This window comes from Periplaneta americana, chromosome 10 (genome assembly GCF_040183065.1).
Source record: "Periplaneta americana isolate PAMFEO1 chromosome 10, P.americana_PAMFEO1_priV1, whole genome shotgun sequence".
NCBI classification, from domain to species: Eukaryota; Metazoa; Arthropoda; class Insecta; order Blattodea; family Blattidae; genus Periplaneta; species Periplaneta americana.
In genome coordinates this window covers 127,309,151-127,324,718 of record NC_091126.1, presented here as the reverse complement: position 1 = coordinate 127,324,718, position 15,568 = coordinate 127,309,151, and the positions used below count along the sequence as shown (strand labels likewise).

The 15,568-nt window shown below is 34.3% G+C and overlaps 1 protein-coding gene across 3 annotated transcripts in view; it reads left to right on the top strand.

Moving 5' to 3' along the window:
* LOC138708018 (guanine nucleotide exchange factor C9orf72 homolog) overlaps window positions 1–10,368 on the top strand; it is an 89,233-nt gene extending 78,865 nt beyond the window's left edge. For all 3 annotated transcript variants that reach the window (XR_011334534.1, XR_011334532.1, XR_011334533.1), the window contains 3 exons: window positions 505–2,471; window positions 2,713–2,784; window positions 3,036–10,368. The gene's annotated coding sequence lies outside the window, so the exon portion shown is untranslated. The remainder of the gene's footprint in view (window positions 1–504; window positions 2,472–2,712; window positions 2,785–3,035) is intronic.
* The last annotated feature ends 5,200 nt before the right edge of the window (window positions 10,369–15,568 follow it).

The window sequence follows — 15,568 nt, the reverse complement described above, 5'->3', positions numbered from 1 at the left end:
CTCTGTATATTGGTGAATTTTTCACATCTTAAAATTACGAAAAGAAGCAAAAACATTGTGAAATAAAAAATTTGAAATTAAAAAGATATTTTATATAAATATAGAACAATTCCACAGATAACTGACTAACATTTACAGTATAATTTGGCAGCAAAATATCTGTCTAAATTATGTGAGGGGTTGAAATTATTAGAATGTTCACCACATGATTTGATAAAGAAAATGTATAATTAAGATATGTATATAAATACGTATTTCAGAGATAAGTAAACTATTTATTTATTTCCAAAGTTGGTGTGACCTAACATAAATGTCAACGCCCTCTTCAGATGAACATGGTTCTCTACAGATTTCTCTGAAATATCATTTCTAGTACCGTTTTCCTAAGTACTGTTTGGAGAGGAAGTTTTCATTTTTTTTTTTTTTTTTAAATTATGATGTCTGAACCTTAACAGAAGACAGGAAGTGGAAAATACTGAAAGTGTCATAATTACTTAATTTCAGATTTTCCATGGAAACCAATGAATGCGCCAAGAAGAATAACTTGGGAATGGTTGCAAGTACAAAAAAAGTTTCCTTGTAGCTCAGAAGGCATCTACTAGATGTAGCAATATGTATGTTCCTTTGGCAGTGTCATGGAGAATGCTGAATCTGCCAAATGTGCCTAGCAATGTTGAAGAGCATGTTGTAACCTGTTTATGACTCGTGCTCCCACAACAGAAGTGCACTAAGTATGTTATATATTGTTTTCCATGTGTTTCTTCAATGTTTAGTGCATTTAGTGTATTGCAATGATGAATGGTGAAGAAAGGACGGATTTGTGACTTAAAAATTCTGAGCTAAGAATTCATGGAAAGCCCTATTCAACATATAAAGAGACAGTTGTTGCTCAGAAGTAACCAATGACATTGCACTGGGTAGTAAAGTGTAATGAAATAAAACAATATTATGATAATATTACTTTATTATGAAGGAATTGTTTTAATAGCAATGCTTTATTATTATTATTATTATTATTATTATTATTATTATTATTATTGTTCTTGTTATCATAATCCTCATTATCACCTGAAGAAGAACAGAATACATACTTAATGGGCTGCTAATTCCTGTTGCCAGAAGATGTTATTGTACATATGACCAGCCATGTGATAGCAGAAGACAAGCCAGTGCATGCATTACAGTGTACCTGATGGTGTAGGTGGGTGTTGTAAAAGTCTGTAGCAAGACATTTAGAGATATTTTGGGCTTTCATCCTGGTGACTACGGACACTACAAGAAAAACTTAAGAAAAGAGAGACAACTTACAAAGACTGAAGGGAACACAATGAATGTTCTCATACTCAAAAGAAGTTCAGTGATGAGGACATGAATTTGACTGAAGCACATTTCGAGTTTTCCTGGAGATGAAAGTCACTGTGGAAGAAAATGTCAAGTAAGGAATATTTTTCAGCCCTGACATGAATATAAGTAGTACAAGCTTTAAGAAAAAAACATATGAACTCTTCAGTGACATAAATATTTTTCATTAGTTTTCAAGAAATTCTATAGAAATGTTTCATTTGATAAACTGAGGACTGACACATGTCAATTATGTGATAAGCTAAATCTAGGGTGTTCGGGAAAAAGCACTTAAGTCATAAAATGAGAAACTTTTTTTATTGCATTAATTACGAGTATAGATTGTATCTCACCTTCAGAAATAAACACCTAAGTCAATATTCGAGTATATGAAGGAGAAAAATGGATTGAGAAAATTTACCCATTATATTTTGTCTAGTTTATTATAGGGCAAAAGCATGTAAGTCAACTTAAGTGCTTACACCAACAGCTTTCCACTGACTCAGGTGTCTAGTGCACAACAGCTGAATGAGTAAGAGCAGTAATGTCCACTGCTGTGGAGTAATGGTCAGCACATCTGGCTATGAAATGAGCGAGCCCGGGTTCAAATGCTGCTTCAGACAAATTATCTGGTTGGGGGTTTTTCGGGGTTTTCCCTCAACCAATTGAAGCAGAATTGCTGGGTAATTTTCGGTGTTGGACTTCGGACTCATTTCGCCATCATTAATTCACATATTATCATCATCATCCATACAATAGCCTAGGTTAAGTTCATGGTGCAGCTTGCTGTACTTGTACAAGAGCAGGGCCATTCAGTTACCCAATCATTCACAAGAATAGGAGTGGTAAGCACAATAAGCCTTAGGCTGCAGTGTAAGCTTTCAGATCCCTCCTCCATTCAAGAGAAAAAAAATAGTCATGTTATCTCACTGATTATGTTACGTTTCCTCATTGCCCAGCACCTCAACCTACAGGTCACTGATAAGTGCAATCCTGACATTGACCATCTCAGCTCGTAGCACATGCAGATGTGAAGACAGCAGGAACATGTATACCTGAGGCAAACTGTGTGTTTCTTTGGCTTTATCGAATTTAAGAGAAAAAGCTAAATAGTCGTATTAATTATGAAGGTAAGATATTAATATAAAATATGATTTTCACGTATTTGTAGGCCCATTAATGAATAGTACGTGTTAAAATTGTATTAAAGAACAATACTTTTGCACTGTCACTGCCTAGATGGAAGATCAAATATAATTAAAGCCTACTTTAAAGTTAAAATAAATTTTCAGAAATAATAATCATAATAATAATAATAATTATTATTATTATTATTATTATTATTATATTTTACTTTTATTACTATTACAGATAAGGAGACTACAGGTGAAATTTCGGAATCAACAAATTTGAAAGCTGAAGCAAAATGTTCTAATTATAAAGGTAAGTGATTAATATGATATTGATATTTTCTATATTAATAAGTAAATGTGTTATAATGTTATATAAAACGTTACTTGAACTCAATACCTAGATTGTTCATCTATGAAGAATAACATTTTGGATTCTCATTGCCTGGATGGAAGACTGATTATCATCACCAAAACTTAGAATACGTATGAGTGATAACAGTTTATTATTATTATTATTATTATTATTATTATTATTATTTATTATAATTATTATTATTTCAGGTGAGGGGACTACACGTGAAAGTTCGAAATCTGTTACAAAGAATGAATTCTGGCTGACTGAGTTACAAAGGATGAATTCTGACTGACTGACTGAGAACACTCCTGTGATGACTAGTACATCTTTCTCTGAAATGAAGACCAGAACTTCCGTAAGTTTAGTTGACTATGATAGTACCGGTAATGAATTTTCGAGTGATGACTATGATAATGATCCCATCTATAGTCCACTAAAAGTAGATGATTCAGATCAAGAGGAAAGAATAATTCCCACTTCAAAGAAAGCCAAAACTCCAGAACAAAGTCAGGATTTGAAGACTGAGCCTAAACCATCGCCAAAATATTCCATAGGAAAAAGAATTCTGAGACAAGGACATAAAAATTTAGGAAAAGAAAATCACTGCCAAGGGTAAATTTATTAAACAACAGTGCATGAAAGATTTGCCACACTGTAGAAATAGATGCAGAGAACAAATTTCTGATGAGAAAAGGAAAGAAATTTTTACTGAATACTGGAACCTCAGGAGCTATGACCGCCATGCAGCATTTCTTACTTCCATGATGACAATAGAAGACAGTTTTTCTTTTCGACCATGTACTGCAGAACCAGAAAAGCGGAAATTTCGCCTTAAAACATACAGATATTTTCTGGAAACTGATGGGAAAAGTATAGGTGTTTGTAATGGTTGTTCCTTAAGAAATTTGGATAAATCAGATAATGTTGTCAAGTTGATTGGTCTTAAGAAACGGACTTCCAGTGCTGGTCTTCAGATTAGCGACATGCATCGTCACATTCCACCTGGAAACAAGTGGTCAGAGGAGAAACTTGATGAAGTTAGATTTCACATTCTATCTTTTCCCAGTTATGAAAGTCATTACACAAGGAAGGAAAGTACAAAGAAATATCTCGTTTCTCATTTGACAATATCAAAAATTTAACCCCTGCACACACAGCAAGTGCAAAATCCAGTTGGAAGAACTATTTATAGTAGGGAGTTTCGGAAAATGAAACTTAGTTTCAAACAACCGAAGGCAAACACTTGTAACACCTACGAAACTTTCAAAATGAAAATTAAAGAGAGGTAACAGTGGTTATTAGAGGAGAAAAATCCTCTCCAGTGCCAGAGATCGAACCCGGGTCACTGGTTCTACGTACCAAGTGCTCTAACCACTGAGCTACACCAAAGTTCAATCCACAGCACTGTATCGAATCCTTCTTCTCTAATGATTTTCCCTTTGTGGCCTTACTCCATGTTCGACATATATGTTGATATATTAAGTCAACTGCCATTATACAATGAGCTCACTCAATTGAGTGACTTGATGGCCAGGATTCCACAGTATATTATGCACTGTTGGGCGAAGAATCTAAGTAAAGATTAATTGTTGGTCCTACAGAATATATCTGTTATGGTAACAATGGTTATTAGAGGAGAAAAATTCTCTCCGGTGCCGGGGATCGAACTCGGGTCCTTGGTTTTACATACCAAGCGCTCTAACCACTGACCATCCGCGTTTGATCCCCGGCACCGGAGAGAATTTTTCTCCTCTAATAACCATTGTTACCATAACATATATTCTTTAGGACCAAAAATTAATCTTTACTTAGATTCTTCGCCCAACAGTGCATAATATACTGTGGAATCCCAGCCATCAAGTCGCTCAATTGAGTGTGCTCCTTGTATAATGGCAGTTGACTTAGGCCAGATTGTATAAAACTCCCTGACTAAAGATCAACTTTGATCGGAGATCGAAAAGTGAACCGAGTTCAGACACTTCTATTGTATAAAACTTTTCTGCGATCAAATTACCTTGGTTCAAATGCAGTCTAAGTTCACGTGAAAAGGATTTGGCAACATCGCATAAACAGGTGAAATACGTGATGCGCGGACCATGTTATACAGGTTTGTTCAGTGTTGCCAATCTAGCGACTTTAACTATTTTTCAACAACAATTTCTTTTAACTTTTATATTGCTTAAATAGGGATTTAGTGACCTTTTTAGCACCCCATAGTGACAAAATTTAATCTTTCTTTGTTGATAATGAGAAATCTATCGACTTTACAACTACCTTTTGGTGACTTTCCGTATTACACTCTGTTGGAGACACTGGTTTTTTTGTGCAATGTAAATAATGGCGGACAATAAGAAGAAGGTTGACTGTTCTCCAAGTTGTTATCATGTTATGGTGTTTGATACTGCTAAACATAATAAAGCTTTATAAAACGACAATTTTCGTTTAGTAATACAGTTAATTGAACATTTATGAATGTACCTATCATATCCATTAATAATTAATGGTTGTTATAAACATAATATAATTATAGGTTATGTTATTTGATACTGCTGAACACGATAGAGCCTTATAAAATATAAGAATGTTTGTGTATTAAGGCAAGAAATTGAAAGAAATATATATAAATGTACCTAACATATCTATTAATATTAATAATAATGGATATTTTATTTGCACAATCTGCCACTCGTATATTTCAAACAGAAAAGAAATAACTGAACTTGGATCATCTAACTTAATTGGAGAAATTTCTTCAGTCAAAGTTGACTTTAGTTTGAGACAAATTAATCTCAGATTAGACTTTATACAACACAAAATTCCAAGTTCAGCTGAAACAAGGATCAATTTAACCTCTGATCTAAGATTAAATGGTTTATACAATCGGCCCTTAATATGTCAACATATATCGATGGCCCAGAACCAGACTGTTCCAAGTCCATTTTACTGTTTTTTTTTTTTTCGGGAGAGCTTTTTTAAGCTCCTGACATTGAAAGCTTCATGAAACAATTTGGAATAGCTTCATAGTAACCTTATGGAGAGGAATATTTACACTTTTGTTCAATTCACATATGCAGACAAGAACTGGAACACAATGAAACACAGATTTCTTTCTTAAAAAAAGTTGGACTTAGAACATTCTGGTTCTCAGCCATCGATATGTCAAACATGGAGTAAGGCCACAAAGGGAAAATCACTAGAAAAGAGGGATCCGATCCGGTGCTGTGGATTGAACTTCGGCGTAGCTCAGTGGTTAGGGCACTTAGTATGTAGAACCAAGGACCCGGGTTCGATCCCCAGTGCCAGAGAGAATTTTTCTCCTCTAATAACCATTGTTACCATAACAGATATATCTGTAGGACCAAAAATTAATCTTTACTTAGACTAAGGTTGAGGTAGACAGTGAAATAAAAAACGAACTAATTAAAGAGAGAGACATGCATCATGTGGCTGCTGAAATGGCTTACAGTGGGAAAAGACAAGACACCGCAGACTCCCGAGACAAGTTAAATTTTAAATGCTTTTCCTTTGACCTTCAGCAGTGCCTACCTAAACCAGACCTGAAAACCTCTGTGGAATTTTATAAACGACATTTGTGTACATATAACTTGACAATGAAACTAGAAAATCAACCCATTGCATGTGGCATGAAGATATATCTGGCCGTGGTGCTAACCAGATTGCATCATGCATAAGCACTTGAAGAACCTTTCACCTAATATCGATCCTATCGTTCTGTTCTCTGGCACCTGGGGGAGACAAAATCGAAATTCCGAAGTCTCAGCTATGTTCACAGCTCTACTTGCACAAAACAATCGATCATAAGTTCGTGATATCAGGTCAAAGTCATATGGAAGTAGATGTTAACCATACTGTCGTAGAAAAGAAGAAGAAGAAGAAGGCAAATGTAGAAATATATCATCCCTATGACTGGTTCTGGGTGGAGTGCTCGAGCAGCAATAAATTTGAAGTCATTGAGATGCAGTAGAATGACTTTTTTTAATTTTCTTCACTTTTTTTGGTGCTGAGGAAGAAAGACGAAAATGGAAACTCCTTCAAATGGCTCGATGTGCAGTGGTTAAGGTATTTTTCGAACGATTTTGGGACACTTCACTTCAAAAAATCCCTAGATAGAAGCAGCCAGTTAAAAAAATTGTCCCTAAAACGACGAGGCATGGATGAAAAAAAATTTTTCATTCAGTACAGTAACAGATAGGCCTGTACCAATCAGTATGGAGAAAAAGAAAGATCTAATTTTCCTGCTCACATTAATCCCTCCAATATTTCATCAATTCTACAGGGAACTGCATGTTACAACTGTGAGAAGTAGATCCTGATTTAATAGGAACTCAAGAAGAGTTCTGAAGTGAAAGAACATAATGATTACATTCTTAAGATTTGAACACAAGATAGAGTATGTGATTCTTAATGTTTAATAGTTCAAAGCTCTGAGTATGAGATCCCTAATGTTAAGTTGAAATGTTCTATTTTAATGTATACTTGTTTGCCTTAGTTGTTCATATAGTATTTTACTATTTACCTTATTCTTATATTGATTTTATATTGTCACAATCACTTAAGTCAAGTTAAAAGGAAGTGCATTTTCACGTAAGTCACAAAAATACTGAAGTAATGTTAAAAAAAATTAATTTGTATTGAATACATGTATATCCTTCAAATATTGATGTATTAACAAGTAGAACAAGTTTATATTCATTAGAATAATCATAAAAATGTGTCTCCTGTAAAAATGTGTTTTTTGACTTTTCCCAAATATCCTTCAAATATGAAGATTAAAGTCACTTCAGAAGGACCTATTTACCATTGTTGAATTTCTTGATGTAAAATACAGGGAATTTTATACCTCCTTATGCCAGTGATATTACCCTGTAAGAATTTTGAGTGTGGTGATGCAGAACACATTACTGTTTTGTTGGCAATATAGCATGTCACATCTTTACCAAAATGTTCATTTTTATATGAGGAATCATCCCAAATTAATGTGATTTTATGACATTATTCGAGTTAGGTGTTCAAAGTGTTGTGAAACTACAAGAAATTCAATTTCATTTACATACAAATTATTTCTAATATCAATGATTGATTTTTTTTTTTTTCCGTGTATCCCGAAAATTTAATGTTTTGCACTTTCAGCATTTCCCACTTCCAGTCTTCAATTAGTAATGGATTTATGGTAAAAAAAAAAAAGAGCTGTGTGACTGACTGACATTCTGTGACTGACAAATCTTTGAATTTTTTATTTTAATTTCCATATAATGGAACCGCAAATATTACAAAATAACATGAAACTGATTAGTAATGACATAAAGATATCATAATAACATAGCTCTTTCTCTGTGGTTAAATTAATATTTTTTATATCCTCACAATAACTGATTAGAAGTGATCTGATGTAGCATTCAGATTGCTGAATTATATTTTTAGATTGAACCATTGAAATTAAACACGTAGAAGCACTATACTTGTCCAACAAGACACTCCGTCAACTCACGCTAGTAAATTGAATGCTGCATTTATTCCAACTTTTCCCGAGCACATTTAGATGCCTCTGCTTGCTGCTTTTAATCATAAACATGGTTTAGGAAATCAGGTAGGCAGTTGATAAATTCTTTCATGCAATCAATTACTGACTTTTTTATGATGAAGGATCAGTGAAGCGGAGAAGAATTCTCTCCGGCACCAGGTTCGAACCCAGGTTTTCAGCTCTATATGCTGACACTCCATCTACTAAGTCATACCGAATTCCAATTCCAATGCTTAAACTGAGAGGATTCAATCCGCCATTGGTATTGGAATCCAGTGTGGCTTAGTTGATGGAGCATCAGCACGTAGAGCTGAAAACCCCGGTTCGAATCCCGGTGCCGGAGAGAATTTTTCTCCGCTCCACTGATCCATCATCATATGATAATGCAGAATTCCTGCATGGAAATATCATATGTACTTCGGTACAGCACTATAATATGACTCTTTTTTATGTGAATTTGAGCTCTTCCATTAAGAAATATTCACTGACTCCACTTACATTGTGAGTTATCACATTCATCTGTAATCTCTCCTTCAGTTAGCAAAGGACATTCTTCACAGCTTGACTGCATGCTTTCACCTGTAGTCTGGTCACAAACCACCTGGAATAAAAATTCCCGAAATTTTGTCTCCACCGGTACTGATATGTGTTTCTTAAGCAATGCCTTCAGAAGAAATATCACATTTTCATGTACAATGCATGTGCATACATTGTGCAGAATGTCACATGTGATGCATATGTTCAGGGTGTAGAAACTATTTGGCATCTCTTTATGGTTCTATATAATAGTGTGTGTACTTCCTTTAATGTTACAAATAAATATCTAATCTGGAGTTCTTTGATTCAACCTTTCTCATTGATTTTCTTAAAATCGTCTCTTCCTGTAGCCTGATATGAGATGGTGTCGCCCTCATAGTATTTGAGAACTCCTGCCTGATCATCATCTGCTATTTGCTATCTGCATACACATTTCACTGGTTTACTAATTCTTAAGCCCTCGTTTCTGCTAACTTTGCTATAGTTTTTTTTTTTTTTTAAGTAGGCAGTGCTTCCTCAACATGTTACCTGCACTTACCATAATGCTGCCGAATTTTGAATGCTCTAGCAAGCATCTGAATACCAGAAATAATGTTCTCCTTCCTGAACTCTTTTCAGCGTGTCTCTTTTTTCGCTGAGTTTGTTCTTTTTTATTCTGTTTTCTGCTTAAAGTCTTGCAATTCTAGCCTTTAATCGAGGTGCAACAGTGATGTAGAATCTCAGAATTGCATGCAGGCACGTGCTTAAAAATAGATGCCTGCTCTAGAGCTTCGTTTCTTTTTCACTTCCTTGACTTTTCCTTGTCATACTTTATACAGTAAAACCTCAGTAAAACGAAACGCAATCGTTGCAGAATTTTTTTTCCATTTTCACAGGTTTTCGTTTTACAAAGGGTTCAGTTTTGGCAAAACTAAGAATATACTACTGCATTATGCTCACTGTAGGAAGAACACAATGAAGAAATAATTTGAAATAAAAGTTACTACAGTACATGCAAAGTGAATTTTATTTTCATAATCATTAACTTACGTAATTGCAGCCTCTCTCTCTCTCTCCCTCTCTCTGTGCCCTAGTTTCTTGATCCCCACATTTCTTTTAAAGTGCATTACCGTGACGGAAACGTTGTAGGATTTCCTTCGCGTCCTGCATCAATTCAGAGTGTAAATTGCGCCCTGATCCATCAGTTGTGTAACTGAAGTTGTGTTTGATGGAAAAAAAAAATAGATTAACTTCACGTTAGACAAATCAGCCCTTAGATGGCAGGTAGCATTGTCTAAAAACAGAATGACATTACGACCTTGACGTTTCATTGCTCCATTAAAATTATTCCATGATATAACTGGTCATCTAGGCTCTTTTTATTAAATCACACAGTTTTACTTTATTCCTACTGTTATTTAACACTGTATTGGCATGTTAACACAAAACTCAGAATAAATAAACGGAAATGTGAAACTAAATTGACACTACATTACAATTATTCACAGTTTTATTCTACTGGCACTGTCCTTTATCTCTGTATTGGCTTGTTAACACAAAACTGAGAATAAAATAATGAAAGAAAATGCAAGAGTGTTGGAAGCAGTAATGGTACAGGGAGTCAGTAACCTGTCCCATTCTTGACAATAAGCACAGAATAGTGACATGGTTAGAGAAGCTTTACCTTCAACCACTGACAAAGAATAGCGAAAGTCTTCCAGGTCATTGCATATACAGTCTCACAAAAAAATTATGTCATGCTTCATACAGTATTATCACAAAATAAAAATGGTTTGAAAGAATTTAGCAACAGTTACACTTAAAATTATCTGTTTTAGTCAGGTTTTTTACCTAAATGGTGCCCAAAAATAATTCCGTTTTCACATTAGACAGTTTTCCATTTTAAAGTATTATTTTACATAGGAAATCATTCCGTTTCGAAATTTATTTTTCGTTTGTGCAGGTTTCCTTTTTATAGAGAGTATATTTTAGCAAGGTTTTATTGTACCATCCTTACTTCTTCAGACGGAGTTTGTATTCACGTTGTTTTTCTGCCGAAGATTTCCCCATATTATTGCTCCGTTTAACACAGTTTACGTGTAACTTCACTCAGATCTCTCAGCAACTGAGTATGCTGTGAGAATGAACAGCGTAACCGAGAGTGTGACGTGTCAGTCAGTCATGGTGCCATTGTGGAAAATAAAATCACTTTAGAAGAAAATGTTGTAAAATTTTGTTACTGATGTAGTGATAATGTGCAATCCCAAAGTAAATTTTAATGTGTCAGTTATTGTGCTATGTAGAAGAAAATTTGTATGTTAAGCATGACTGACCATAACTTATTGTACACGTAATTACAGTGTTATGTTATTTAGAAACTTAGGTTACTGCTATTGTTTTCCTATTTACATCAAGGAAAGACATACATATTGTATACAGTGAAGAGTGCTTGAAATAAGACAAATTTAAATGTCCAAATTGTGATACAGAACATTCTTTTCCTTGGTTTTTTTAAGGGTTTGGAATATGACAAGATCTGCAGCAAGTTAGAGACTAAAACAAAGAGTATTTGACCATTCTATTATGGAATAAGGCAATTTAAACTGTAAAGAAATATGTTTCTTAAACAAAAACATTCCCACAATAATTTTAAAAAATTCACCTCAGTATGAAATTTTTATGGAATCTCTCCATATCAGGTATACCAAATGGGGCAGATCTAGTATTCAGACGAGGTGCAACGTGATCTAGAATCTCAGAATACCATGTAGGCACATGCATAAAAGATATTCTACATGACTATCGCACCTCATTTGAATGCTAGAGTTGCTCTGTCTGGACATGCCTGCTCTATATTATCATACAACAAGATCCAAGGCAGTTCTTAATTGTCTAAACTAGTAGTAACTACTGATAAAATTTAAGTTAAAACTAATTTCAATGCAAGGAACATTATAATTTTATGTGATGTTAAAAAAGCAATAAAATAATTAATAAATATAAACCTGTTTGACCTATAAGTAGCTATATGATACAGATTTGGAAAAGATTGTTTAAAAAATATAGAAGTTGAAAATTTCGGCTTCAGCCCCCTTGTTTTATATTGTATTGATATAATCCATTTTCTCATCACTAATAGAAGTCCTGTATCTATATTTATGAGATACATATGCCAGAGTTTGAATGTTTACCAGAAGGAGAGAGATTGTTGGAGGGTTAGTTTAGTCTGATTGTGAGACTAATATGAAAACGAAGGGTTGTTTCTTTAGTACTCGAAACTAGACATAACTGCACTATCTGATGTTTAGAACTGAATGACGTCACATGAAGGTGTAAAAAATACTCGCTGTATTCCCCTGTGACACTGAACTGGTGCTTTGTTTCAGTTCTTTGAGACTACCAATCCAAATATATTTCAGTGACTGTATAAGTGAAATTAATTATTTTTAAAAGTATATTTTTGCTCTCTGTATACAAAATATTTGTAACATCTGACGTGAACAGTACTGGCGTATAATTTTTTTTTCTAGTTACTGTAATTTTGTACTATAATATGATACAGTTTCTCATTTATAGAGAAATTCAAGACTAGTAGCATATATAGAATATATTTCTCGCCACCACTCGTCATCTTATCACAGTGACAGTATAGAACGAATTATATACCATTCATTTTAAACTGCATGCTTTGGAAAGAGATGTGCCTGTTCTATGTGTATCTTGATGTGGTTCTACATGGACCTACAGAAGTTCTTAGGAAAGAGGATGTGAAGCAATAACATTTGTGAATGACTAAATTAAAATATTTATAAACATGCAATAAAAATGCAAATTAAATTTCCCTTTTGTAAGACTTACACACCATGAAATATTATGGGTTTGTCCTTAAATAGGATGACAAATAGGCCATGAACACCCTTATTTTAGTGTTGTTAAGAACTTACATTTATTTATCCTTCTAAAGGAATTTTACCATAATGCATGGTAAGTTAAATGTGATACCTATTGTTAGATGGATAGATATATGCACTTCCTAGCTCAAGATCAAGTCATGTATTTTAAACCTTGTGACCTACAAAATGCAGTGCAATTCTTCAATAGTCTGCAGTCTCCTGTTCCCTGATTAGTTTATTTTACCTTAGACTTACTTAATTAGACAATTAAAGCATATTGTAAAATTCTCTATATGCTTCCTATATGTGGTAGGAGCTTCTGGAGTCCTGTTTCACGAGTAGTAGTAGTAGTAACATTATTCTGCATATCTAGTTTTCCAAAGCAATGGTACAAATGTGCGTTTCTGTGAAGTATGAGTGAGTGCATAATGTGTGTGTGCGTGCGTGCGTGTATTTATTTGCTTATTTATTCTGGTGCCAGCTTAAGGTTGATCCTGATGTAAACAAAAGCACTTGTTACTACTCACTTTTCATTGGTAGACAATCTTGGAACAGTTCTGTAGCATTGCACTTTGAAATATAGTCCCGGAATACAAATAAGATTTTAATAATTGAACCTTTTTTTCTTATTAGTACATACTGTAAGTAATTTACGACGGAAAATTGAATACATATTTTTATTGGAAAACCTCAAAAGGAGTATAGATATAATTGATTTAAATTAAAACCACTACTAACCGGAATAAAGGGGCTGACCCCATTTCGAATAAGCAACGTTTTGGATAATAAATGTGTATGCATTTTTAGAGTTGAAAGGTCATAAATTGAGTCATAAGTTATGTAAATGAAAGTATTACATGTATAAAAAAGTTGATAACAATGTTCACAGTAGGTACAGTATTATCAAATCTAAACATTGATAATTCACTACTGTATATTTAAGAAAATGTCCGAAATTTTCTTTTAGATTTTTTGTTCTCATCATTTTCCTGCACCATTGTCATTCCACTTTCAAGGAGCCATTGTCAGACCAATGTCACAGATGAACAGGGAATTTTTGAGGTGAAAGCACATTGAAAATAAAAATACCCGTGTTTCAGCTTTCTCTCCCATAGGCCCCCATTCAGCTGACAAATATTTTTTTTGCTCACAGTCGCATATTCCTTCGTCCTAGCTTATATACAAAAGAATGTGCAAAATAACGTATGTTTTACCTCTTGAAGTTTTCTCCTAGATGCGCCTAATCTGAGAAAGAAAAAGAAAACTATCAACGCTTGGTTTCTCCCCAACACTTGATGTGTCATACCAAGCATTGCACGTTAGGACAGTTATGCACGTAGTACCTACATCCACTTCAGGGCACTTATTTATGCTTCCTCATGTTTAGCACAATACAATGTATATAGTGTAAGGTATGCAGACAAATTCTTATCTTTCACTTCCTGGCTATTTTTGCATTTTGTATGGTGTGATTATGTGCCCGTGTTCGTCTTAAAATACAATATACAAAAGAAAATATTATAATGGACGGCAATCCAATTGCTGGATCATTTATGCATAGGGACAAGATGTTAGCTGATAGCGCAAACTTCACAGTCAGTCAGTCTGTCTGATTAAGAAAGAAAAAATGCAACAGTAGCAGTCAGATAGTTTCAAGGTAAACGTACGTTAATTATATTTTGTAATATTGTAAAATAAGTACATGACACTACATATAAAATAACAATTGATTCCTTATTTATTTACATGTAATGAATGAAATAAATTAAACTCCTATCGTTCTAGTACAGTATATTCGAATACCAATAACAATTATGCGCTCTGCTTATAATATTTTTAACCTTTATTTTTAGATCGGCTCTTAAGCATGGGGATTATTGAAACTCCAACTAATGCAGAAATAACTATTCACTCACAACTGATCGGGGAGGAAGTTATTGAAATGTTAATGGAATCTTTCGACTTCATGTGTAATGAAACTGAAGAACTGTTCCACGAAAGTGAAGTTCACTCCTTTGTAGAACCTTTCACGAGTGAATTAGAAGAATAATACGTCATGTCTGAAGAAGTTCCACCCCTTCAGGGGAAAGTGACCTCTCCAACTTCCAGCCTAGTCCAGGTAAACAACCAAAATATGAATATGTTCCTTGACGTGAAAATGAAAGTGGTGAATATGGCCAAAGAACATTCTGATTGGATCCTGACCACACAGGAGCATCAGGGATCTGGAGCATTAAAGCATAAAGAGCTTTTAAGCATATGGGAGCAGGAAATACAAACAGGAGGGACTATAATAAACATGATAGACAGTTGGGTGTATGATAGATTTGTGGAAGCGAGGGGAAGAAATGAACAGGTAACAACTAGGACATTACAAGAATGGAGACTAGCTACTGCAAATCAACATTTGTCATCTAATTTCGAATTTACTGCCAGTGATAGTTGGGCCATTACGTTTAAAAAACGTCGCCATATTCGACAATGCAAAGTGACAAAGCTGGTTTTCTCTAAGGAAGAAATACGCAAATCTGCGGATCGGTTCCAGAAGCAGACAACCGCTTTGGTTCCTAGTTTTGATAAAAAAAATTGTATTATCATTACGGACCAAACCAATTGCTCAATATAGAAGTGACATAAAAATAACATTAACGAACACAGGCGAAAAAAATGTGCTAGTTGCAGTTGGAGACATGAATAAAGTTACTCATTCATATACAGCACAGTATTCCATTACTGCAGCTGGTAATTTACTGCCTAAAGTGTTTCTGTGTCTGCATGAACCTGGAGG